The sequence below is a fragment of the Macrobrachium rosenbergii genome, chromosome 48, assembly GCF_040412425.1.
Source record: "Macrobrachium rosenbergii isolate ZJJX-2024 chromosome 48, ASM4041242v1, whole genome shotgun sequence".
NCBI classification, from domain to species: domain Eukaryota; kingdom Metazoa; phylum Arthropoda; class Malacostraca; order Decapoda; family Palaemonidae; genus Macrobrachium; species Macrobrachium rosenbergii.
The window spans coordinates 13,460,502-13,488,001 of NC_089788.1; the positions used below are offsets into that span (position 1 = coordinate 13,460,502).

At 36.6% G+C, this 27,500-nt stretch overlaps 1 protein-coding gene across 1 annotated transcript in view; it reads left to right on the forward strand.

The window, feature by feature from the left end:
• LOC136831271 (protein tramtrack, alpha isoform-like) overlaps positions 1–27,500 on the forward strand; it is a 638,889-nt gene that overhangs the window by 571,495 nt on the left and 39,894 nt on the right. The window lies entirely within an intron of this gene.

The following is a 27,500-nucleotide window of genomic DNA, read 5'->3' on the forward strand; positions in this document are numbered from 1 at the left end:
AGTCCCTACTTTGGTGTTTGTTTGCAGTATTTGTTTGTATGTGATGAAACTGTATAGTAAGAACGTTTCTCTGTGTTACTTTCACAATTTCACGATGATGTTAACAGACAGTAATTTATGACACTTTTTTTTTTATTTGATCCTATTGCATCCAGTGAAGATTAACTTCGCTGCAGTAAGTCTCCAGTGAGATCTAGCTTGTAAGTTGGGATAATTGTGTGGTTTTAATTTTTTATAATTCCTTAGTTGCTTGATAAATGAATATTGGGTTACCAAGGGCAAGTTTAAGAGGCGTTAGTAAAGCGCCCTTGACAATTATAGAAGGATATTTTAGTGGATGAAACAAGAGCAAAATAGTCAGGGATATTTTCTGAAAGTGTCATTCTTTTATACTATGTATACAGGTTGGACACTCACTTCAAAACCCTGTCAGCACTTTAATGTAATAAGAGAGAGAGAGAGAGAGAGAGAGAGAGAGAGAGAGAGAGAGAGAGAGAGAGAGAGAGAGAGAGAGAGAGAGAGAGAGGGGGGGAACGTTGTGAAATTTTTACTATGATGTCATCATTTTTCCTCGCAGCTCAGTAAAGAAACAAACAAAAACAAAAAAAATCGAAAAGTCGACAAGGAAAAGTGGGAATGACATAATAATATATTATCTTTATATATATCCGAAGGATTAAAGAATACAACAGACAAAATCTTATCTCATGACGGTGACGATAATTCGTGGATAAATTTTTTATATAAGAAAGCACATTATCCTCGTGTTTGTTCGTTATTGTGCGAGTGTATATTTTACGTATTTTTTTATTAGTTATCCAGTCATAAGTAAGATTACGTTATGTATACGCTGTATACCTTGTGCTTTATTAGCCACATAATTATGTGTGTATATATGTACAACACTTGTGTACAGACGAACGATGTTTGTAAGTATACACGAATATACCTGTGTATATATATGTGATATATATGTATATATGTATATATATTACTGCATATACATATAATATATATATATATATATATATATATATATATATATATATATATATACAGGTATATTCGTGTATACTTACAAATGACTGAAATACATTAAAAATATAAATTATATAAATATATATATATATATATATATATATATATATTATATATGTATATATATATATAAATTATATATATATATATATATATATATATATATATATATATATTCTTGTATACAGACATTAAATTTTATTTATTTTTATATACACGCGTGACTTTTTTTCGCTCACAAATATTAAGCCTCAAATATAACATAATGTCGAGTTCACTTTACCTTGGGAATAACTTACCCCCGGGGGAAATTATAATTTCCCGTGGCTGTAACATATTTCCAAGGTAAAAGTCAATTCGATATTATGTACTATTTGTGGCTTAATATTTACATACCTGTATATATATATATTCATATACATGTGTGTATATGTGTATATATAAATATATTACTGTCTGGACCAGCAGTCTTGCAAATGAAAACACAATCCATCAGCCTGACTTTTCGATCGGACGGAACGATAATTATGTTGATTGTGTGGGAGAAAGGAGGAAAAATACATACACTTACCACTAATAACAACGAACCTCAGGGAAGACAAAATCGCCTGAATGCGTCAGTGGCGTTGTGAAGGGGCGGGGAAGGTAGGAGGTCAGGTGGATTTCGTCAGACCACTGCCGATGGACAGGAGGAAAAGATTGCTCGATAGAGTCTAGCCAGAGGGCTGACTCAGAGAGAGAAAAAGGTTTTCATGCTTGGCAGTTAATGCGTTAGTCATATGTATTTTCCGGATCGTGCATTTCCTATGGCTTTCCCAGTTTAAAAAGCCTTTTCCATGTATTCATGAAAAGTAGTATTCAATATGAAAATCCTTGTATCCGACTTTCGATAGATGCAAAAGGATTTGTATGATTATTAATTCACATTGATAGTGGGTTATGTACACTATCTGTACGTAGATCAGGGGAACTACACTTGTACAGTAAAAGTCAAGTCCGGTAACATATTGAAAGAACAACTGTTACCGCAAGGAGAGCGTAGGAAGACTCAAGGCCAGGAGGAATTTTCCTATATTACGAAATTATTCACTCTGAAAATCCTGCCCAAGCTGTCATTTCCTGTCTTTGTACTCGGCTTTGGTGTCACGTAGGATTTTATGTCTGAGAGAGAGAGAGAGAGAGAGAGAGAGAGAGAGAGAGAGAGAGAGAGAGAGAACGCGTTTATATCAACTTTCGTTATATTGATTGCTTTGTCCATACAAGTTGAATGTTCCCTTTTAAGAAGTTTAGTTTGTTCAAGCCTTGCCATTACGTCATTTTTTTAATATGAAAATATGGTCGGAAAATGTTTCCCGGAGGCTTTTGTTTCTTGTTCATACATATTTTTGTTTTTAATCGTTTGTATGTGTTTGTTTGAACATGGTGAGTAGCTTAAACATCGATACTGTAGGCTAGGTTCTTTAACCTATTCTGGCCCCGGGGGGATAGTGCAGTCAGTGCAACTCGTGCGGCGCACTGTAGGCATTACTGATGGTTCTTTGCAGCGTCTCTTCGGCCCCTAGCTACAACCCCTTTCATTCCTTTTACTGTACCTCCGTTCATAATCTTTTTCTTATTCATTTTCACCCTCTTAACAAATGATTCATAGTGCAGCTGCGAGGTTTCCTCCTGTTACATCTTTCAAACCTTTTTACTGTCAATTTCAGTTCCAGCACTGAATTACCTCATAGGTCCCAGTGCTTGGCCTTCGGCCTAAACTCTATATTCTACATCTAACCTATTTTGCATCCAGCAGGCTGATCATAGCTGATTGTGGGTGCGCACCTCATATAAAAGATATGAAAGCGATCACGCATCTCTCACATATCGCTTGATTTAGATGAAGCCGGCCTTGTGCCGGCACGGCCTCTGCTGGACAAGAGGCCTGATGTGCACCTCTGGGCTTAGCAGAGCCAACGGAGACAACTTAGAATATCAGTGGGAGCATCCTCTCTGACCTCGATGATCGATGATGCAGGCGCGACGGAGAGTGCGTCTGTCGACGGCAGAGGAGTTTGTTGTGGGAAACTATCTACCCAACTGAGAGTTCTCTCTCTCTCTCTCTCTCTCTCTCTCTCTCTCTCTCTCTCTCTCTCTCTCTCTCTCTCTCTGGGGCTGGCGTAGTTGATGTTGGTACTCGGTGATTTTTGGACCTCAGATTTTATGTCACTGAAAGTATTGCAGGTGTCATAATGGTAAATCCTTATCTATCATTTTTTAATCATTTTAACTTCAGCATATCAATAAACGCTTTTAAGTATGTTTTTGTAAGAATAATAGCTAAAGCATTTCCTCGTAAAACTTGAATAATTACTTACATTTCGATAATTTAGTTTACATTTGTTAGTATTTACCCTTTGGATAGAGTTATAATTATTATTATTACTAGTATAGTAGTAGTGGTAGCAGCAGTGTTCCCATGCGGTCAAAAATAGCAGTGATACAAGGGTGGGTCAAAAGAGCAAGACCCGATTCAGGGACCTTAACGTACCGTCCTTAAGCGTGGTCTGAGGCTCCCTCATCTTGCATGCTTATATAAGGCCACTGGTGAGACGGAATGCCCCGGACTGGACGCCTTCGGGTCAAAAAGCAGAGTTCTGCTACCCGTAGAGATTGTTGCTAGAGAGACACACACAAACGGACAATCGCACTGTATTATTATTATTCTGCATTTGAAAAACATTCACCCCCGTAGGGGTTAATGCTACCAGTGCACCTCACGCAGTGCACTGTAGACATTACGTAAGATTCTTTGCAGCGTCCCTTCGGCCCCTGGCTGCAACCCCTGGCATTCCTTTTACTGTAACTGTGTTTATATATTGTATATCTTCCATCTTACTTTCCACCCTCTCCTAACAGTTGTTTCTACATCATTTTCAGCCCTTGGCCTAAATTTTTTATTCTAATCCAATAAATAGCAGGATAAAAGACTCTATTGTAGGTATACAAGAACTCTTTAGCTTCTGAGTTTTCTTTAGCTTCTGAGGAAGTGTTTTCTTTAGCTTCTGAGGAAGTGTTTTCCTCCAGAAGAACAGCAACGGAATGCAAAGAAATGTTTCAGGTAGTATGTATGCATATGGCTGGCAGATCGTCTCAAGTTAGTAAGTACCGAGAGGCTTGACTCAGAGTCTGTTGTTATTGTTACCAATTCATCTTCACTCTTCGACTTTTTAAGGGTCTGTTTACCCTGCGTTATTGAAAATTATCATTGGGATGGGTAATACTTAAACACCCGTTATACCCAGAGCGTCTGATTAAATGAAGCGTTTTGATACATTTACGTGTAGCATTTTCAAATTGAAGTAGGAGCATTTTTAGTTTAGAAATTCTACGTGTAAAAGTAGCTAAACGTTAAACTAAATCCAGTATTCTGGATATGGTATGTGTCAAAGTACTTATCCCGGTGCCATTCCCAAGAGAAACCTGTGTGTCAGATGATATCAGATCCCGATTTTATTATTCCTGTTATTGTTATTATTATTTTTTTATCCTTAGTCATCCTGCTCGACTGGGTGGTATTTATAGCGTGGGGTTCCGGGTTGCATCCTGACTCCTTAGTAAGGAGTCCATCACTTTTCTCACTATGTGCGCACTTTCTAACAGTACGCTCTTCTGCATGGGTCCTGGAGCTACTGCTATTATTATTATTATTATTATTATTAATGGTCGCTGCAGTAGAGGCAAGAGCCCATCTTTTACAGTTTCTTGTCTCCTGAATTTACCAGACCGCTGTTATTATTGTCATTCGTGACTGGGACTCGGTATAGTGGCGATCGCCATCTAACCTGATATTTTCCCCCTGCGCTTGAAAGGCTGTCTACCTCACCAGTTGAATAAGACAAAAAAAAAGAAAGAAAAAAAAAAAAGTCTCCCTATTCCGCGCTTTCAGCCACTGGGTAATTACGAGTGCCCGGGAAATTCCCAGATATTGCATAGATCATTCGTTATCTGGATTTTGAATTTTTTTTTTATCCGATGAGAAATTCATGTACCATATCTATTACTCTTGATGCTTATGTGGCTCCACCGAGCACTGATGTTATGGTGTGGGGGTAATTAGAGTGAAGAGAAAAATAATGATTGTTGTGGTCAATAATAATAATAATAATAATAATAATAATAATAATAATAATAGTTGTAGCAGTCAGGTACTCCTCCAAGAGGATACACCAGTCCAGATTAAATTATTAGAATTATTATTGATAAGAATTATAATAATTTTTTTTTACATTTAACGTGATTTTTCTGAAACGTCATATGCAAATATCAGAATGTTCGCTCTAAGATGATGATGAGAATATACAAAAGCGTTGATATTGACATAAATTACCGAACATATGCACTGCTGCATGAAACCCTCTGTGAGGACACAGTATTTATGCTGCTTTTGAAAATATTTGAATGAATATTTTATGAAGTTAATTATAATGTAAATAAAGATTTTGTTATTATTATTATTCGTCAGTAGCCGATAAAAAGATAAAGTTATGTAGATGTATCCTGATATATATATATATATATATATATATATATATATATATATATATATATATATATATATATATGTGTGTGTGTGTGTGTGTGTGTGTGTGTGTATGTATGTGAATATTTGAATGAAAATTTTATGAAGTTAATTATAATGTAAATAAAGATTTTGTTATTATTATTGCAGTATGAATTCCACTATTCATCAGTAGCCGATAAAAAGATAAAGTTATGTAGATATATCCTGATATATATATATATATATATATATATATATATATATATATATATATATAATGTGTGTGTGTGTGTGTGTGTGTGTGTGTGTGTGTGTGTGTGACTCGTTCACTTTTCCTGTTTGGGTGATTCTTGCTCTCTCGTTCTCGCCAAGGCACCACTGAGAAGCAGTTTGCACTAACTTCCTCCCTCCTCCTCCTCCTCCTCCTCCTCCTCCTCCTCCTCCTCCTCCTCCTCCTCCTCCTCCTCCTCCTCCTCCTCCTCCTACAAGGGTAGCCTTCTTCTCCGTCGAGAAATGAAGAACTGGCAACTCTAGACGGCCATTCTTTTCCTAGAGGCCAAATCTTACTCATTTTAGGTTTTTTTTTCGTTCTGGGTTCGTAATCTGCTTCCCCGTCGTGTTGCAGTAAATATGAATATTCAAAAATCTTGGGATTGATGCGGAGTGCAAGTACTTTCTCACCAGAACAGGTTATCCCGAAGTTCAGAGTTCGTAAGAACTCATTTCTCCAACGAAGGTAACATGTGAAGAGAGAGAAAGTAGAATTTCATTTCTAATCGTTTTCGTAATATTTATTGTTAAAAACAATTACTGCATTCTTTTTCACGTTCCGTTCACAGTTCTTTGAAATGTCGAGTGACGGATGTGTCATCCAAGTCAGTTTGTAGTAAATACCGAACTAGCATTCGTCATTTCATGACTAAATACGGGAATTATATTCTTGTTAGGATTCAGTTCCGAAGTAGCATTCTTCCTTTTTTGGATTAAATTCTGGAATGGCGCTCTTCCATTTCAGAACTGAACTCCGGGAATATATTTTTATTATTAGATTCATAATTAAATTTCCGAATAGCATTCTTCATTTCGGAATTAAAATCTGGCTTTGATCCTCTGGTTATTATGGTATTTGGTACTGTGACATTGTTTCTTGCTGGCATGGTGTCCATCACCACTCCAGGGTTAAACTTCGTGATTGCATTCTGCCTTTTAGAAATTATTTTGCTCTTGCAAGCTCCTTTTCAGGGAAACGTCGGGAAGCGCGTTTTTATTCCTAATAGGAATCTTGATCTAGCCTTTCGTGTTTCGCGATTTCAAGCAGATTTTGCATCTTTTCGGTTTTTCTATGGTTAATCCCCTCCCCCCTCCACATCTCCTAACTCTTGTCCCCTTCCCACTATTCTGGGATCTTTGCAGCGTACCTTCGGCCCCTGGCTGCAGCGCTTTTCATTCTTTTTAGTGTACCTCCGTTCTTATTCTGTCTCATCTTACTTTCCACCTTCTCCTTACCATTGATTCATAGTGCAACTGTGAGATTTTCCTCTTGTTACAACTTTCAAGCCTTTTTACTGTCAGTTTCCATTTCAGCGCTTAATGACCTGATAGGTCCCAGCGCTTGGCCTTTGTCCTGAATTCTATATTCTGTTCTATTCCACTATTCTAGGTGACGATCTCTGTTCTGTCCCATCAAAGTTACATAAATGGATTCTTTCAGATATTCTTCTTATTGATGTTGCTTCAAAATTGAACTGCCTGAGGCAAAAAGAAAAGCCTGCATTGAAAGTTCCTGCCTAAAATTACGGTACTGGAACCTTTACTATTGTGATGCCAGCTTAGGGTATATATCAGTCAATCATCTCAGGTGAGACAGTTGCCTAACCTTTCCGTCCAGAGATGCCTTAGCCAGCAAGCAACACCAACGGCGTCTACGGCGCCAAGACACAAACTGTCTGTAACCACATTCTTTTCCTGTGTGTCAAGGCGAGAGGACGGAATTGAAGCTTCTTTCTCTCTGTCGGCCTTGTGGGGGAGGGGGGGCAGTTAGAGGGTCCACCACCCCGAAGAGGTACAAGGGCGCAGCCGTTCGTTCGCTCATGGAAGATTTACGGAAAACTTCTTCCAAACGTCTTGTACCCTGTTTCTTCCTATTTAATTCCCCCTCTCTCTCTCTCTCTCTCTCTCTCTCTCTCTCTCTCTCTCTCTCTCTCTCTCAGTTCAGTCCAGATGACCAAAATAATAAAAGAGCAGTTAGCAGGAGCACTCTGATTTTATTTCTTGTCTTCTTTTCTTGTTTTCATTGCAATATACAATCAGTGCAAATGTACCAGTCATGAAATAGAAATAACTGCTCTTTCAAGAAGCAAATATCTCGGCTGTGCTTACGAATTCTGTTCAGAAATACTACGAAAATAAGCCCAACTGTATCACAGATGTAGTGTGTAAGAAAATGATGTAACATACTTTTCAACATGTGCAGCGACATCTGTTAGCAGTGGTGTCGTGATCGTGTCTTTTGGTGGTGGGCAGTGAGTCATGCATTTAGATGATGGCATCCTTTTCGTTTTCGAAGAGGGCATTATAACCGTTGTCCGTTCATCTTTGCATTCTTTTTGTTAAAGATTTTTACTTGTCTGACGGACTGTCCTTCGTTTGTATATTATTCTTTGCTTCTTTAACAATAATTTATCATTCCCAATTGGACCTAAGCGGTGACTCAATACGTGGTTTTCAGTCGGCTGTTGTTGGACATAATGGGAACTGAGAGTGAGAGGGGGGGGCGAGGGGGAAGGGGGAGAATAAAAATGAAAATAGGCAAAAGTTATCATTACTTTGTCAAAATGTTTATCCGGACATCATGATTTAAAACGGAGTACCTTGACGAGGTAATATTCACTCCACTGGGATGAAACCGTTCTCTCTCTCTCTCTCTCTCTCTCTCTCTCTCTCTCTCTCTCTCTCTCTCTCTCTCTCTCTCTCTCTCTCTCTCTCTCTCTCTCTCGGAAATGCCTGAGCGTCCTGACATCATCACAAGGAAATTCTTGAAGAGTGAAATGATCATACCAGCTCATTTTTACTTCAGGAATCAAGAAGGAAGTTTTTCTAGAGCCGTGGTGAGTGGGTGCGGGGGCGGAAAAGGACCAGAGGAGGAAAAGAACTGAGGGAATGGAAAATTCTAACTGGGACTGTATGAGGTAAACGGTACTGAGAGTACTGGTCGTGTTTTAGAGTATTCGGGCATCTGTGAGTAGGCGGAGGAATGTATGTTTGTATGCATGACTGCTGAAATAGTACTGGTGTCTTAATTTATATGTATATGTACGCACGCATATATATATATATATATATATATATATATATATATATATGTGTGTGTGTGTGTGTGTGTGTGTGTGTGTGTGTGTGTGTGTGTGTGTGTGTGCATTTTTATTGAAGTCAGTGGCATTATTTGTAGAGGCTGTCATTTTATTTAGACTTTGAATCAGTCTATACTTCTATTTCCCTTCAGGCAGGCTTCTCAGGAATAAGGAAAAATTATTCACGTTTCTCTCCATTTACTTGTATAGTGAACTGGCCTTTTCCACGCCTGTCTTCAATACTAAATTATTAATATGCATACTGTTTTTATTACAGCGTGTGAATTTGTAATTTAGTCCTAAAAACGTCTCCAGTAGGCGAGGAAACAGTCCGTTGATTATACTAAACAAGTGGAAAGAAACGTGGGTACTTTTGCCTATTTTTGAGAAGCTTTCCTGGAGAAAAAAATTTGTATATACTGATTCAAAGCCTAAATGAAAAAGTAATCTGTGCAAATAATGCCACTGACTTCAATAGAAATTGCATGAGAGAGAAATTATTCCCATATATATTATGTATATATATATATTTATTGTATAGATATAAATTTCCTTTCCTTATTTTCTATATATGATAAAATCTATTGTTAAAATACACTGAAAGGATGGTTCCGCGTTTTCATTTTATCGCTGTATGTTTATTTTTACAATAAACTAAATGCTAAGAAGTTCACAATAATGTAATACACTGTTATATAATAAAAATCCACAGTTATATAAATAAATTGCATTAATATGCAAAAGTTAAAAACAAAGACTTTCGAACACCTGAACGATGTTCCTCCTTAGTTTTTACGTTAAATACTGAGGAGGAGTTAAGCCTTATCTTTTTAACTTTTGCTTATTAATGCAATCTGTTTATATAATTGTGGATTTTATAAAACAATAAACGGAATAATAGGCTTAATTTTTTCGCGTTGTTAGAACAGATAAAAAATGTCATGAAGGTGCAAATGAGACTTAGAGGCCGGTATAGGAGAAGTGTACCAAATAACTAATCAAGTTCATAAATTCAAAGAAGCAGCTTTTGCCAAGGAGTCACGGCAGGACAGGACGAGTTGGACCTGTCAAAGAGATGCCGCCACGATTTCGATATTTGAGCCGAGTGGATATCATTTTGGGGGAGATATATGAAGCCTGATCTTTAGTCAATAAAACCTTGCTCATTAGTTAACCTTCGGGCTGATATATCTGTTGTTCTTCATGTGTCACTGATTATCAGCTGCAAAACTTTAACGGTACAGTTGTACATCAAAATGGTACCGTGATTTTTATTAGTTGATGGCAGTGGATGAAGACTGCTGTTTTACTAGGAAACTTTGCTTCAAGACGACATGAGCAATAGGACAACAAATGTTAATATGGGAGCTAATATTTACTGCACAACATGTTTACATTCCTTCAGAATCGCATCAGTAGTTATATTACTAAATGAAAATGTATAAAGATTACTGCACACAAAACCGTGCTCTTTCAGTGACCTATGAATTAGGGTCACTAGTGTTATTCAGAGTAATACTAAAATGGGTTGGCAAAACATGTTGTGCTTTGCTTGAAAATGGTGTCACTGTTTCCATTGCATAATGATGGTGGTCATGTTGAAGGTTAACAGTCCCAGAAGCAAAGTCTGTAGGAAGTACAATATATATATATATATATATATATATATATATATTATATATATATAATAACAACCAAAGTGCTTCTTAGCTTCTCGAACCTTTTGGATACGCTCGTTACTACAGAGCACGAGATCCAAATGAAAAATATCTGGTAGTTAACATGATCTCGTTCTGAAACTCCTGATACGGGTTCCAATCCTGCTTAGACGGTCAGAATTTAATCACATGGTTTATCATTTATATATATATATATATATATATATATATATATATATATATATATATATATGTGTGTGTGTGTGTATATACATACATACATACATACTGTACATGCATACATATGCCTCGGTAATATCATCGTTTCTTATACTTTCGCCGTCCGGCAAACTCACTGTGTGTATCCCTACTCCAGTGTCCAAAAAGAAGACGTCGGGATACGGATGGAGAGTGACCCAGATAAGTTCTCCACTGCGCACCGTCGTCACCCATAGCATTGCCACACTACTAGGATTCTACGTTGGTATTTGATCCTCTCTCTCTCTCTCTCTCTCTCTCTCTCTCTCTCTCTCTCTCTCTCTCTGGATATGTGGGTGCATCCTTCTCAATTCCTCCATGAGCAACAGTTTCTCTGTCTCTACTTCCAGTACTGTTCCTTTATGTAGGAGGAAAGACGAGAGGTATGATTTTAAGAAATTAAGGTCATCAACGTTCTTGGCATCCCGGGAAGATGCTGGGCTCTGTATGTGGCGGTCGTTCACCTAGAGAAAGTGTATGATAGAATTCATAGGTATATGATGTAATTTATGGGCATAAAGTTGATGTTTGTTGTGACTGTTTATTGTGCAACATAATTAGTTTTAAAGAATTGGAAGTTTTGGTGATGAAATTTTATTTCTTATAATGTCCTTAAATTGTCTAAATTTAGATTTAGAACCAAATGTGGGGTAGATAGGAAAGGTTCAGATTGACTGTGGCTTTAATTGTCACACTGAAACCAAGTTAGATCATTGACAAAAAGAAGCACCCTATGCGTGACATAGCTTCTTTCAAAAACCATGTAAAGATGCGCCTTATACAATGTCATATTCGTTTGAATGTCAATAGATCATCATAAAGAAATTAATATATACAGCATGTGTATATATATACACACATAATATGTACATATATATTATACTATATTAGCTTAAAGTCTTGCTTTTACATCATTCATATGGAAACCCCATCGTTGTTAGCTTGCCACACACGGGAACTGCAAATTTATACCATTAAAAAAAATACTGTCAGTAAATCATGCAGTGAACATCATCAGTTATTTGTTTTCTGAAGGTTAAACAAAAAGCCCAAGGCCTTGGTGTTTCTCAGACCCGGTAGAAAATGAGACACATTTACTGTGGAGAGAATCTTAAACGCATAATTGTAGTTAATTTTTAATCTAAATAAATACATGCATGAATAAATAAATGTGAAATACAAGTAACTGATTATGGTCGAAAACGTTTGAAGTTTCAATATCCCACGTATAAGTTAGATGTCACCTGTAACCATATGGTTCGTAACTATATGATTGCAGGTGACATCTAAATTATACGTCGGATATTGAAACTTCATGCATTTTCGTCCATAATCAGCTACTTTTATTTCACATTTACTGTATTTATTCATGTACTTGTTTATTTAGATTAAAAATTAACTACCAATCTGCGTTTAAGATTCTCTCCACAGTAAATGTGTCTCATTTTCTACCGGGTCTGAGAAACACCGAGGCCTCGGGCTGTCTAACCTTCAGAAAACAAATAACTGATGATGTTCACTGCATGATTTACTGACAATATTTTTTAATGGTCCAAAACCATTTCCATATGAATGAGGTAAAATCAAGGCTGTTAGCTACATACATACATACATGCATACACCAAAGAGTATTAGAGACCAGTAAATAACGGTGGCAATAGTAACAATATTAATACCCCGGTAAGACGACAAATAAAATCTGGTTCAAAAATGTACGTATAGGTTTAATCATTTACTCAACTCGCACGCATTTACTTTTATTCAATGCACACATATTTACTCTTTTAGAATTACATGTAGTAAATGTGTGCGAGTTGGTTTTGAAAATTAATGGAAAAGATGGTGAATGTAAAACTCACTCTCTGGTAAAGGATGCAATGGTGTTCATCACGGAAGTGTACCTAGCGTAACACGTTTTGCATTGGCTGTTAATGGTTTTGCAGCTGTCATTCGTAATGCTGTTTTAATGACCTTATTTATAGATATTCTCTCACTACTATTTGTTGCTTCCAGAATGGTTGTAACAGAAAGGAAACTCCAATTAGTAATGAATAAAATATTAGTGCTATCAGTACACCTCACGTGTTCACTGTAGGCATTAGTAAATGTAGTTTAGCTACACCCACTTTTTAACCTTTTGCTTCAACCCTCCCCCCCCCCTCTCTCTCTCTCTTCCTCCCCTTCATCTAGCTGTCCAACCACTCCAGCTCCCTCTTTTCATTTTGTAAAGCGCTGACTAGCTATAAGTGCCCCAGGGCTTGGCTTTATTGCCAAGTTTTCATAAACAGTAGTAAATCAGTAAAAAAAAAAAAAAAAAAGGATTCAGAATCTCAAAAGTAAGGCTGCCGTTATTCATTCTTTGTCGTATTGGAGGAGCACACCCAAATAAAGTAGGAAACCGGTTAAGAGTCCGTCCCCCATGGTCCTTTCCGACCCTCCCAATTCGTATGCTGCTTGTTGATGTTGGAGAGGCCTCTTGCTCTCTATCGTCTGCCATCGCTACTCCGGTACTGGTACAACGACGCCACAAGTTCTCCGGCCAGTGCAGTTGCAGATTGAAATTGTTTTGATAGTTTTTTTTTTTTAAATCACCCAAACTTTCCCCTGCCTTTCCGTATTAGGATTCAGAAAATTCTGGAAAAAATGAACATATCAACCAATCGCTTGTGCATTTATACATTCCCTGTCTTAACCTCTACTGTAAGTAAAATTTTGTAGGTACTTCACTGGAGTTAAGAAGGCATACATCATTAGATCATACACTAAAATATGTATACAATATTCATTTCTTCCCATGGTTCTAAATCCAGTGTTGGCAGTGGGTATGGGATTTTTTAGTGAAGGTTTGATTTGTAGAAGGGCCCTAGTTTAGGTTGCCTTAACTTCCCATTTATGCTATATGACATTTTGACAGTCTTAGAGCATATTGCAACTCCCTTTAACCCTAGATTCAAAATCTTTTGTGACTCGTAGCGTACTTAGCAGTCCCTGGCAGTGTCCAATGCAGACTGTTCACCACTGTTGAAGATATGCGGTGGTTATTTCTGCGACAGTGTTAAGGAAGAAAAATTTCATTTTGTTGGACATCAACCCGTGTAAACATCTGTGGAAACGAAAAAAACAGATTAGCTGAGTAATTCAGCAGCAAAAAGTCTAGTTTCACGATAGTATGCTGTCTATTATCAGGACTCCTTTCCTTGCCTTTCAAAATAAAGTAAAAAATTTGTGTAGGAAATTAATTCGAACAGACACCTTTGGGAAAAAATCTGTTCGATGCCAAGGAAACGGGAGGTTATTTTAGACCCATGCATTTGAACCGTAGTTCTGTGATAATTATTGTAGAGTTCCGCTGACTGTAGAGCTTTTACTGGTCGAATGTCCGGCCTTCCGGAATCTGGAGGCCACTTTCTTTTAGACAGCAGGGACATAGATGTTAATTGTAGGATATGTTGGTTAGAATGATAGAACAGGATATGCCGTACAAAGTTTAGTGGGGAAAATTAGTTTTATTACAATAGGAGGTCATGTAGAAAAGTTCCCGTGTTTATCTTAATGTAGTTTAATTGTAGCCTTCTGTGTTTAATGATGACTTGTACACTTTTTTCATTTTTATGACCCAGAAAATTAATGAGAATGCTATTATATTTCTTTCGTGCTTTTTAAATCGATTTTGAATTAATTTTATTTATCCAGTAGTCTAGTGTATATGTATATATATATATATATATATATATATATATATATATATATATATATATATATATATATATATATATATATATATATATATATATATATATATATATATATATATATATATATATGTGTGTTTTGTGTGTGTATTTTTCTCTTACTAACATATGGAAAAACGAAAAATCTTACCAGCTTTAGTGACCCGGGTAGTTGTCACGCCAGATAACCAGCAAACAGCCATTCAGTTAGTCTGAATTATGAATTGTCATCGGGTATTAAAACTGAAGCCTAGATGTCAACGCTACTGTGTCTGTCTATTGGTACAGGACCGATCACGTGAGTCAAAGCCTGAATAGTAATACAATCATTCAACCTTTGAACCGCAGCATGCGAAATTCAGATTAAAATATAGCTCCTTTGAACTTGAAATGTCAGCATTCGCATGTATCTCATGGCCAGGCTTATGATATTTTATATTCAAGCCGTCGGTTTGACCGTATGATGCTTGTTGAATTTTTAACGATGTCATTTAAGTTTTGTCTTCTTTGGTATTACTGAATAAAATCTGAAGGCCCATGAAATTTAAGTTTGATTGTTAGTGTTCTGATGTTTCAATTATCGTCTCGAAAATGAGCGAAAAAAAAAAGCTATCCTCACGAACGTCACATGTATAATTATTGTTTCTCCAAAAACGTTGCTCAGAAGCGTTGTTGTTGCTGACTTTGTGATCAGCTTTTGATAAGTTGTTTGAAGCTTTGATAGTTTGCGTGCAAGATTTGTAGAGCTTTTATGAAAACTTTAACGTGAAATTTCACACAATTGTTTCATTTTTTTAATTATAAAAATCGAGTAGAATTTTGTTCCGTTTTTAAACCAACATGAAAATACATATGCTCTCTTGCTGTCTTCATTAAGACGTAATGAACAACAGAGGGCCAAGGTCTAAATCATTCTTTAAACCTTCGCATTCACATTTAAACTTCCTATTTTCAGTTGCCATAGGCTCGTGCATCCGCTTACACCTGAAATTTAGGGTATTTTCGCAGTCGCATTTTTCGACTGATTTATATCATTGGAAATAAATCTAAAATTTCAGAATATACCCTTTTAACTAAGCGTAAATATATATGCATGGAATACCAATAATATTTAATTGTATCATCAATTATTTAAGTGATGAATGTGAAAAACCCATGCATTTAATTATCTAGGGACTGTCCTGATCCAGAATAATATTGGCACGCACCCGTATGGGGAAGTACGTCCGCGCACCTGACGCGGTGCACTGTAGGCATTACTTAAGGTTCTTTGCAACGTCCCTTCGGTCCCTAACTGCAACCCTTTTCATTCCATTTACTTATACTTCCTTTCATATTCTCTTTCTTCTCTCTTGCTTTCCACTCTCTCCTAACAATTGTTTCAGCATTATTCTCAGCGCAGAGTGACCCCATAGGTCCCAACGCTTGGCCTCTGGCCTAAATTTTCTATTCTAGTTCCAGTTCAATACTCGCTCGCAGATAGTTTGTTTTGCCGTTTAATTCAACCGGCGCGCTTATAACCGCAGATGGGCCTCCTGAGGAAGGATATGAAACGGCTGATGTTGTGGAAGTTTTCTGCTTGAATTGTTACTCCAGATCAGTACGTAAAGGATAAATGCCCCATCGATGTGTCTTTTGTGTGTGTGTGTGTGTGTGTTTTTTTTCTTGAGCCACCCCTAATTAAGGGAAACAGATTGTTATTGAAAAATAAAAAATATATACATATATATATAGAAATATACATATATATGTATGTATGTATGTATGTATATATATATATATATATATATATATATATATATATATATATATTTATATATATATATATATATATATATATATATATATATATATATATATTATATATATATATATATATATATATATATATATATATATATATATATGCAACGTTCAGCCCTGACTTCATTGATAATTAATGTTTTTACATCGTCCTATCAGGTCATCTCCCCACCCCCACCTCACTTCCTTTATACGTAGCTCGCGTAAATTCCGACACAAGGAAAAGGGAACAGGTTGAAGCCAATTTGGAGTTTTTTGTGTAAAAATTCTGGCTCGAACTTGAAAAGTCGAACCAAGGTCACCTTGGGACACGATCGCCTTCGAGTTCAGTCGCGGCAGAAGGGGATATTCCCGGTGTGGGGGGGAAGGGCGGGGGCATACATATGTATGCTGCTTGTTCACATTCTTTCCACAGCTTCGCTCTCGAAAATACACACATACATACACGCACTTACTTAAGGAGGCGGAGGCGATCACATTCAAAGAAACACGTAAATGATATATATATATATATATATATATATATATATATATATATATATATATATATATATATATATATATATATTGTTTTATCAAATTGTTGATAAACCAATATTTCGTTACAGATGCATTGACGTGGCCTTCAGCTCTTCACCCGGGACACGAGGAGCTATTGTTTTACTGAAAACCCCTCTTGTGATTCTACTCATTACTTACGTTATAAATCAGGAAACTGTCATTACCATTTCATCAAAAAATCAAGACACGCATTTTGAGTTTCCCAAGTGCACCTGTAGAAAATTAGGATTAATAGAGCGTTCTCTTAATCCTGTAGAAAATAGGAATCTGGTCATCAGTTCCTGTTTTCCTTCGTTTTCAGCGGCGTTTTCTTCAGCACTTCGACGTGACAAGGATTTAGCGAAGTAAAGTATCAGTCTGTGTAATGAAATGACGAAGGTGACGCCCTTTCTTTGGTGAGCAGAGGAAAGCAAGACTTTCTTTGGTGACCAGAGGAAAGCAAGGGTCTCTTTTTGATGAAACGACAGAGTCAGGGGTATTCTAGTTTGTCTACGATGGTATGACGAGGTGATGTAGGCCTACTTCTGTACAAAGACTTGACAATAGCAACTTCTTTGTTGCAGAGACTTGACAATAGTAATCAAGTTATTTCTTTGTTGCAGAGACTTGGAAATAGTAATTAAGTTACTTTTTTGTTGCAGAGACTTGATAATAGCAATTAAGTTACTTTTTTGTTGCAGAGACTTGACAATAAGTAATTAAGTTACTCCTTTGTTGCAGAGACTTAACAATAGTAAGTAAGTTACTCCTTTGTTACAGAGACTTGACAATAGTAATTAAGTTACTTATTTGTTTCTTACTTGACAAAAGTAATCACGTTACTTCTTTGTATATAATATGAGGAAAATTGGGATCTGTGTGTGGTATGGTATAAAAATAAGGGCATTTCTGTTTGATGAAATAACGGAATGTATGACTTCAATAATTATATAACAGTACGACGAAACTGGTAACGTGTTTATAAACCTTGAATTGAAATGAGGACTTTTGTGCGGTATAATATGACGAAAACAAGAACCCATTGTGTATGAGTATGTAACGAGATCAAAAACCTCTCTGCACTATGACACGAAAGTAAGAATTTGTGCGTGAACTATGATGTAATCCCTTTGTGTATGGTGACATGCCAAAATCAAGTATATACCTCTGTATATAACGTGGCGTAAAAAGGAACCTCTTTTTGTAATGCAGTGACGTTAATGCAGACCTATGTAATGGTAAGAAGATTTTAACAATGTCTTTATATAAAAGTATGATGAAAATGAGAATATCTTCATCTCATGGTAAGATGAAAGAAACAAATCCCCTTATGCGACCTTAAGACGAAAATAAGAATCTCGTACGATGGTAAGACGCACAGAAGACCTTTTCATAATGATGGTAGAACGAAAATCAAAAGGAATGGATTAATGCGACTTTTCTTCATGCGTGTCAAAGTTGGCATGACATCCAAGGTGTTTCGGTCAGAAGTGGCATCACCGGATGTCCTATCTCTCCTCAGGTATTGCGTCGTACAGGTTGGAGGTATCGATAGCCCCTGATTTGGGTTTAGTTGGAAACCTCGCTGTTGTGTTTTTCTTTTTCTTCTTCTTCACTTGGAGTGCTTGCTGAATAAAACATTATGAAGCAATATTTTTTCATTCGTTTAAAATAAAGAAAGATAATGGTTTTCTGCTTTGTGTTAGGTGGAGGAGTATGTTGATGATATATATATATAATATATATATATATATATATATATATATATATATATATATATATATATATATATATATATATATATTTGTGTGTGTGTGTGTGTGTGTGTATGTGTGTGCGTGTGTGTGTATACAGATGATAAAATCAGCACACTTCTTAACCAAATACGACGTAGAAAACAATATCTGTCTTCATTATAATCGACTGAAAAATGTCAGTGTTTCATATATTTGAACAGTTCGTATATATAATGTACATATATGTATGTATGTACATATATATGTATATATATACATATATATGTATATATATACATGTATATATACATATATGTATGTATATAAATATATGTATATATATATACATATATAATTATGATGACAGTTGATTTTATTATCTGTACATACATACATACATATTAGGACACCAGTTTCCAGGTAATCACATTTTTACCTTCAAGATAAGTCTAGTTTCAATAGTCTCCTATTTTTGTGAATTGCCTCCTTTACTTATTGAATCTTTATTTCCTTGAAACCTCACAGTGTATCGAAAACCAACAGTGTTCAGTGTTTTGCCCAAAAGCAAACCACCTTTGCCAGTTTTAGTTAAGGCACTATTTCTGACAATATCATGTCAAGTGCCATTCTTGAAAGTTCCAACAGGAATCCTCATGGGTTTGTTTATGTCAAAACCTTTGGCTGCAAGACGAATAATTAAATGGTATGCTGTGTGCTTCCTAGAAGTGTTGTGACGTTTTCTTCATTTCTTCTGACAAATTGTACGCATTAGATTTCATTCACCCTAGTTACTCGGGGCAGTTTGTGAACAAGAAAATACGGCTTAATGATTTCTCGTTTCATTTCAGAATCCAAAATATTATTAATTCTTTGCCCTCTAATGTTTTTGAATCGCCTTTAATTAAAGATGCGGTTATGGCTTTTACGAAGCAGAGAACCAATTGACAGTCCTGTTTTCCCTTCGGTATAGCTGCCCTGGATCCTTCTCCTCTTTCTGTTTACTTTGATTAAGAAATAACCGAAGTGTATTTATTTATTTATTTTCCTCTTCACATATTGATATATTTCATGACCTCATGATGTATATGAAACTGATAGTAGAACCAAATTCTATTCCTTAGCCCTTGGAATGTGAGTTTATGTTAACAACTGCGTCGAGAAATTGCCTAAACTTCGAAGACCTTTTGACTTAACTACGCTCGAAGTTTTGCAGATATGAACGATTCCCAGAAGACGAGTGTCTGAGATAAGACGGATTACACCTTAAGCTCTCACTTAGCGCGATTTATTCACCTTTCAGGATAGCTTCTGCTTATAAAAAAGCTTTAGAGGAAAGATTTTTTTCTTTCTTCATGGTCACATTATAACCTCCTTGTAATCAGTCAAATACAAATCCAGTTTTTTAAAATGAGTAAATGGAAAGGGTTTTTCAAGGAGTAATGTTTGGAGACGAGTGATACATAAAAAAAGATAGTTTTTTTTTTTCTCTCTTAAATAAGTCCGCAGTATAGTAAACATAAGTGGTCTCTTAGAGATTAACGGCATTGAGTTTGAACTGGATTCTATTTTCCAAGGTGTGGCTAAAATCCGGATAATTAGAGGTAGGCAATGAACGAAATTGTTAAATATCCAAATACTGAGTGTAACAGTTATCCATAAAGTAAATAAAAGCGCTATTCTGCAGAGTAGACGAAAGACCTCTTTTGGTGAAAAAAATAAAGGAAAGGAGACAGTTGGCATTTTTGGAGAAAGTGATCTGAGTATGGAGTAAATTGAAGTTTTACAAAAATTTAAAGGAAGAGGATACCTCAGAAAAAAGTCAGATGGCCTTTAGAAAATGAATGCAAGGAAACTATGAAGAAAATAGAGGTTTACGGCTTAAGAATGGATCGCATTGTATCCAAGAAATTGACGTAAATGATTCCGAGGGTTGAATACGCAAGGAGCTTGGGAAACCTCTTCCCGATTTAATAACTTTCTTACCTCTTAGAACCAAGACTATCTGTCACTCTCTTCGTGATAAAGCCCCAATGCTTTCTTTTTGCCATTTCCTTGTTTGTTCTGTTCTGGCCTAGGAACGGGAGTGAGATTCCGCGTCGCTTAGTGATCTAAAGAAAAAAAATAATGGTAATCTTAAGATCCCATTGTACATTCTGGCGGTCATTAATTTATGTCTGGGGTAACCCCCGATCTGTCCATTACGTTTTGTTCGTTCTTTGTGGCTTGCATAAGAATTTCAAGTACTTCCTCAGTGAAACTAATTCTGCCAAACGTTTAGAGACTGCTGGCTCTCTCTCTCTCTCTCTCTCTCTCTCTCTCTCTCTCTCTCTCTCTCTCTCTCTCTCTCTCTCTCTCTGAAATTTATATATATATATATATATATATATATATATATATATATATATATATATATATATATATATATATATATATATATATATATTATGAATATATATATATATATAATCCTTATTTTATTATTATTCATAATGTGTGCTTTTGCGCGCGCATGCAACAAGCGATAATGCCGTCAGTTAGCAAAGCAAGTTTCCGAAAAGTTGAATTCCCGCCTTATGTGAATAATAGCAAAATATTGTTAAGAGTTTTAAAGCAGAGTCTTAGTGTGAAAATAAAAGATATGAATAAACAAACACGAATATGCTTAAATAAACAACGTATGAGAATTGCGTCTGCAATCAAAGGCAAAAGAGCCATGTGCCCTCTTTTAAACATAAGACCAGCAACATCCACATCAGTTCCAGAAGACTGTTCCACAGTTTAACATCTTATGATATGAGATTTCCTGCACAGTTCAAGGTGTCTCGATGTTACCTTGACTGAACAGCGCCACTGAAGTGTTGCAAAATGGTTAGCGACCATTATCACCTGAGAGACAGACCCTAAAACTTCTAAATGGTTATCAGGCTGTAAAACTCTTGACCTATGTCTAAATCATAATTGCCACGGTTAGAAAACAGAAACCACTGCCTCCATCAATTTTGTCGAGAAGCTGAAGGTCTTAGTATGTTGCGGACATCCAGAGAATAGAACAGTCTTCAGACAGTACCGAAACAGAAGCCCTGTCATCTGTGTCAAGTTTGGAGTCCATGAAAACAAATCACAGCTTTCAGGCATTGTTCGATATGTTTTTGATAATTTTTACAGAGAAAACTTTATTGTCTAGGGATCACTGAGTATTGCCTGATATTCTTAATTACCACGTACAGGATTACAGTGTAACTTGGGTGTATGTGAGATCGACAAAGTAACACAACTCAGGTTTTCTGAAGTTGAGCATCATTTCCCACTAACTATAGCACGGTTTTCTCCCCCAAATCACCCAGTAGCATCCATTTTGCTTCTTTTTTTCCGAGGGAATGAAGAACTGCACAAGAGGTAGGTACACAGAAGTCCTAGGACAGTACCCTGTGTGGCACCAGACACAGAAGGGCTAGGCTTAACATCTTTGCTGCAGTCACTTACAAAGGTTATAAGTCTCATCTTGTCAAAGTTTTCTTGAGCGGGTCAGCGTTTTATAGTCCAGTCAAATTAGGAAAAATAAATGAAAAAATTCATAATAAGCTTAAAAATGGTAAATGACTTCTTTAGACACTTAGAAAAAACATATCAAAAGTCCCCATTAAGCCACCCTAAGCTTCGTCCGCCATCTTTTTACAGCGTACGTTTGCTCTCCTAAAGCACTTCAATCGAAATGAATTCAGATCTAATTCTTCCTCAGTACCTCCATATAGGGCAATGAGTAGCTTTTCTCCTGTATCAATCACTGATTTCTGTGTTGATGACCTGCTATGAAACACAGCTGCATGTTTTCTTAATTCTTCTCTCTTCTATAGAAGTCTGAGCATAAGTATAGGAAGGTCAACATCTCCAAAAAAAAAAAAAACATTTTCTTTTTGACTGTCACACCAAAGTTGCTGTTATTCAAGAAAAATTTCTATCAAATGAGCATAACAAATCAAGATTTATCAGCTAATCGTCAAGAAAACTAAATGAAAATGGTATCTCAGTGAAACAAGCAACTGACAGTGCAGATTTATAGATGATACAGAGTTAAATATGAGAGTTTAAGTTCTACTAGCACCATTGCTGTTGCTGGAGAAGATGTTGACCTTCATATACTTATGACTGCACTGACACCAGAAAACAGAGGAAAATTATATTTCTGTTTTCTGGTGTCAGTGCAGTCACAAGTATGTGAAGGTCAACATCTTCTCCAGCAACAGCAATGGTGCTAGTAGAACTTAAACTCTCATGTTTAACTGTCTGTATAATCTATAAATCTGCATCGTCAGTTGCTTCTTTCACTGATAAATTAGCTGATAAATCTTGATTTATTATGATCATTTGATAGAAATTTTTCTTGAATAACAACAACTTTGGTGTGACAGTTAAAAAGAAAAAAAATTTTTTTTTTTGAGATGTTGACCTTCTTATACTGGTGACTGCACTGAACCAGAAAACAGAAATATAATTTTCCTGAAACCTGGTCGCAGAAAAATGCCTGCAAGACATTACACTTCCTCTGATCTACAAGCTTCCCTTGGTTCACTAAAAGATTCCTTCATGCTGCGAGTGGCTGTGACAGTTTCGTCTTTCTTGGGACAAGGAAAATACAAACTGCTCAGACTTCTATAGAAGAGAGAAGAATTAAGACAACATGCAGCTGTATTTCGTAGCAGGTCATCAACAGAGAAATCAGTGACTGATACAGGAGAAAAGCTACTCATTGCCCTATATGGAGGTACTGAGGAAGAATTAGATCTGAATTCATTTCGATTGAAGTGCTTTAGGAGAGCAACCGTACGCTGTAAAAAGCAAGTAAGACTTGAACGACGTCCCCCAACAGCAGCAGCTTCAAAACAACATTTTCGTCTGGTATATCACCAGGTTCAACTTCGGCATAGCGATCCGTTAACCCCCGAGCAGTGGGAATGGAAATGAGAAGCCGATGGCTTGGTTCCTGTCACCACGACTTAACCATCCGCGTCTGGCAAGTTACTTCATTTGATATCGTGCACATGCACAAAGAATTGTGTTCGGATGTGCAGCTGTGTGAAAGGGAGCCTAAAATGTTTTACTGTATGTTTGTCTTGTCGAGGGGTTCCCTGCCCAAACTCTACTATCCCAGCTGATGAAGAAGAAATAATGGATGAATCAGAAATTCCCACAATCGATACAGATGACAGTGACACTGAACATACTGAGGGTAACTAGCACAGAACTGACCAGGAATCAGAAGAAATACATCATGAGAAACAACAGGAAATTAGCTATGAAAATCCCGGTGATTCACGTACAGAGGAATTAAGTGTTTTACCATCTACTTCTACTGCAATGGAGCGTCGAAGGAAATCAGCTAGAAGATCGAATTTTTAGTCTAAGAACTGAGCATGTGACAGAGAAGTGAGAAGAAATATTTGTATGTTAGTCCTCAAGGGGATACCGCATTTAAAAAAAGCGCGCCTGCATATACTCTACCTCATGGGTGGTGTGGAAAAAGATTACCAATATATATCAATAAAACTATCACTTGTTGAGAAAAAATGCATAGAATCCTTTTTTAGAGAAGTTAATGCTCTTGAATTATGTCCTTACTCGTAATTTTCGTCAGACCAACCGTTTCCACGGAAATAGCGAAAAACTGAAATTTGGCGGCCATTTTCCAAGATGGCGGACGAAGCTTAGGTTGGCTTAATGGGGACTTTTGATATGTTATTTCTAAGTGTCTAAAGAAGTCATTTACCAATTTTCAGCTTATTATGAATTTTTTCATTTATTTGACCAAAACATGCCTAATATGACTGAGAAGAGAGTATTGAAGGGATGAAGACTTTCCGTACAACTAACTGTCTTATCTTAGCTAAATAAAGCAGTGTTACGTGATTTCTGCTCCGCAGTGAATTCCTATTTTCCAAAATGAATAAGATTAACTGGATTTATGAAATAATAATTGATTATTTTTCGAGATATTGGTAATTTCTTTGCTTCATCCTCGCTCCAAACGTCTGTACTGTCTAAGGTTGTTAATTTCCCTAAAGCAAAAGACTAGGAAAAGGCATGCTAACCAGATAAAGCAGTTCGGCTTTGTCCCAAGAGTTGGCCGATGGGTTCCCCTAAGGGAGAGGTCAAAGTTGAGAGATTTTAACATGAGACCAAGTACTTTTTTGAGGTTTTGTTTCAAATCATTGTGACGATTTCTTTAGGAGAAAAATGTGATCATTTCTCTCTGTAAGGTTGTAAACTGTTTATGCTTCATGGCTATTTTAGCAAAGTTATGGTAATTTAGTTACTCTTTCAAATATTAAAATTGGTGCCTTTTTAGAACGGTATGTGCATCTGCCATAATCATGTAACCATACCTAATTCTTTGTTTACATTTTTATAGCTGACTTTTTGATTAAACATTCTTAAAGGTAAAGTGGTAATGTAATTTCATAAGACTCAACATTTTATGAGCATACTTCACACATTTTCCAAAATTAGTGACGAGCTTTTCAGTTGGTATGAGACATTTGCAGAACAGTTTTTGAGTTGCGGTTCTCAGAATTATTTGGTATGTCAGTAAGCTCTCAAGAAGTATCTCTTAAAACTTAATCCAGTACAGTGGATGAGTAGATTTCCTGGTCAGTTGGAAACAGTTAGATTGGTAGAATTTGAAAGGATGCGTCAATGCTGATCAGTGATACTTGAGCTATATCAGTCCTTGTGCTTACCACTGGAGACACAAGAGAGCAGTGTGCTGTGGGGTTAAAAGGTTGTGTCAAACACATGCTCTCGAAAGGGCAATCAGATAGTGTTATCAGTGTCGGTGTTGGAGCATTCCAAAGAATTTTGTGACATCTTGTTCAGAAAATTTTATGGCAGACTCATCCAACCCTGTAATTAGAAACTCCGTCTTATACTTTTATCCAGACACAAGTGTTTCAGACAGAAAAATCAGGCGATAATTGAAAGCATGCTTTTTGATGTGAAGAAAATTTGTCGTTTGACCTTGAACATTCACTAAAGTACCTTTCCTCACTTTCCGTTGCAGTGAGTGGCAATGCTAGGGTGTAAAGCAATGTTGCAATGAAAATATGAAAGCGAACCTCAAGAATATAAAGTGATAGAGCATTTCGAGACGACATTAACAGATAAGACAAGAACACTAAATATGACATTAGCATCTTGTTTGACAGAGAAACCAAGAACAGTCAGTTCAACAATAACTGTATATGTCAGAGAGAGAGAAAGAGAGAGAGAGAGAGAGTTGATCTAACAATGGAAATATCTTCATTAACAAAGGCGTTGCAACAGTTGACAAGAAGTCTGCGTAGTGGAACAGAAGCACCATGCAGAAGAAAGAAGCCATATCTGATATAACTTTAAGCCACACTCGTGTTTTACATTTTTGACGGTCACTGTAGTGTATCTTTTGTATATGAAGGGTCATTGACAGAAACTCGTTAAAAGTGCAATACGTATATTTTGTTTTCCTAGTTCTGTTCTTGAATGTTACTTCAGGTTTTTTTTTTTTTTTTGTTACAGTGGTCAGTTTGTTATGGAGGTTACTAATTTATGTTTGTTAGGCTCTCTCTCTCTCTCTCTCTCTCTCTCTCTCTCTCTCTCTCTCTCTCTCTCTCTGCCTTTTTTCTCGCCTTGGGACCCTTAATTTATATCATCATGGATGAGTTTTTTCGCCCGTGAATTTGTTATTATCTGTATCATCAACATCGTCGTCGTGTTTTTTTTCTCTTGTATTTACTGCTTGGTATCATTGATTCGTGTATGTATGAACGTATCCAAGGACATTGTTCGTGTGTTGCTTCTCCAGCGAGAGTCTGCTTGCAGTGGCAAGTGTATGTTATTTGTGTAATTATTTTCTAGTCGGAGAGACTGCATCCATGTATAGTCGTATTTTCGTTGCCACAGGTTTGTGCACGTGTGTGGGCGATAAGAGACCCGGAGAGTGGGCCGGCTTCTCTTCGGGATTTCCCCGTAACCAGTTCATTCCGTCAGTGTGGAAAGGTATTCCCCACATTCTTGATCTCTTTATCATCGTGTCTGTTCTTCTGTCAGGTGCGTCTGTGTTTGATCTTTTTCCTTATCCAGTTTAAGCAAGTTTTGGGTTTTTTTTTTTTTCGTACAATGTTTTTGCACGTTCTTTCGTTCCTCCAAAATTGCCCAAGGGACCTCGAGTCATCTCCAGTATATTGTCGGGTGGGGCTATACGTTTCGCCACAATATTGTTTTACTCCCATTATTTTGTTTTGTTTTTTCTCGAATTTTTACAAGTTGTCTGTTACATTTGCAACAACGCGAACGTGGATTTCATGAAAGGTGAAAAGCATAGTTAAGAAGGTTATTATGTTCAACAAAAATCTTGTTTCGAGTAAATTGCTTCTTTTGATATGAGAGCCGTTTGCCAAAGTGTAAGGCTATCTTATCCTCTTAACTCGCTGACGTCAAAAGTTGATGGGTGTCACAGTCGTCGTTATCTAGAGAGGCGCCAATATTATCTACCTTTGTTTGTTTTTCCACACACACACACACACACACACATATGCATTTGTATGCACATAGTTTACTATTGTGTTCATATGTGCAGGTGTTATCCTAGCCCTTACCACGTATGTCTATAACCCATTCCTCTTTCATGTTAGAAATAGTGATGATAATCCAAACCTTTTGTTGAGACAAAAAAAAAAAAGGAATAATTGTTCATTTGTGTATGAATTTATTTTTGCTCTGTTGTAATTCACTGAAATGAGTTTAGTTTCCCTCATATTTTCTTGAAGGTCATGACAAGTAAGAGGGATGGCAGTTCCGTCTCTGCCCATGCT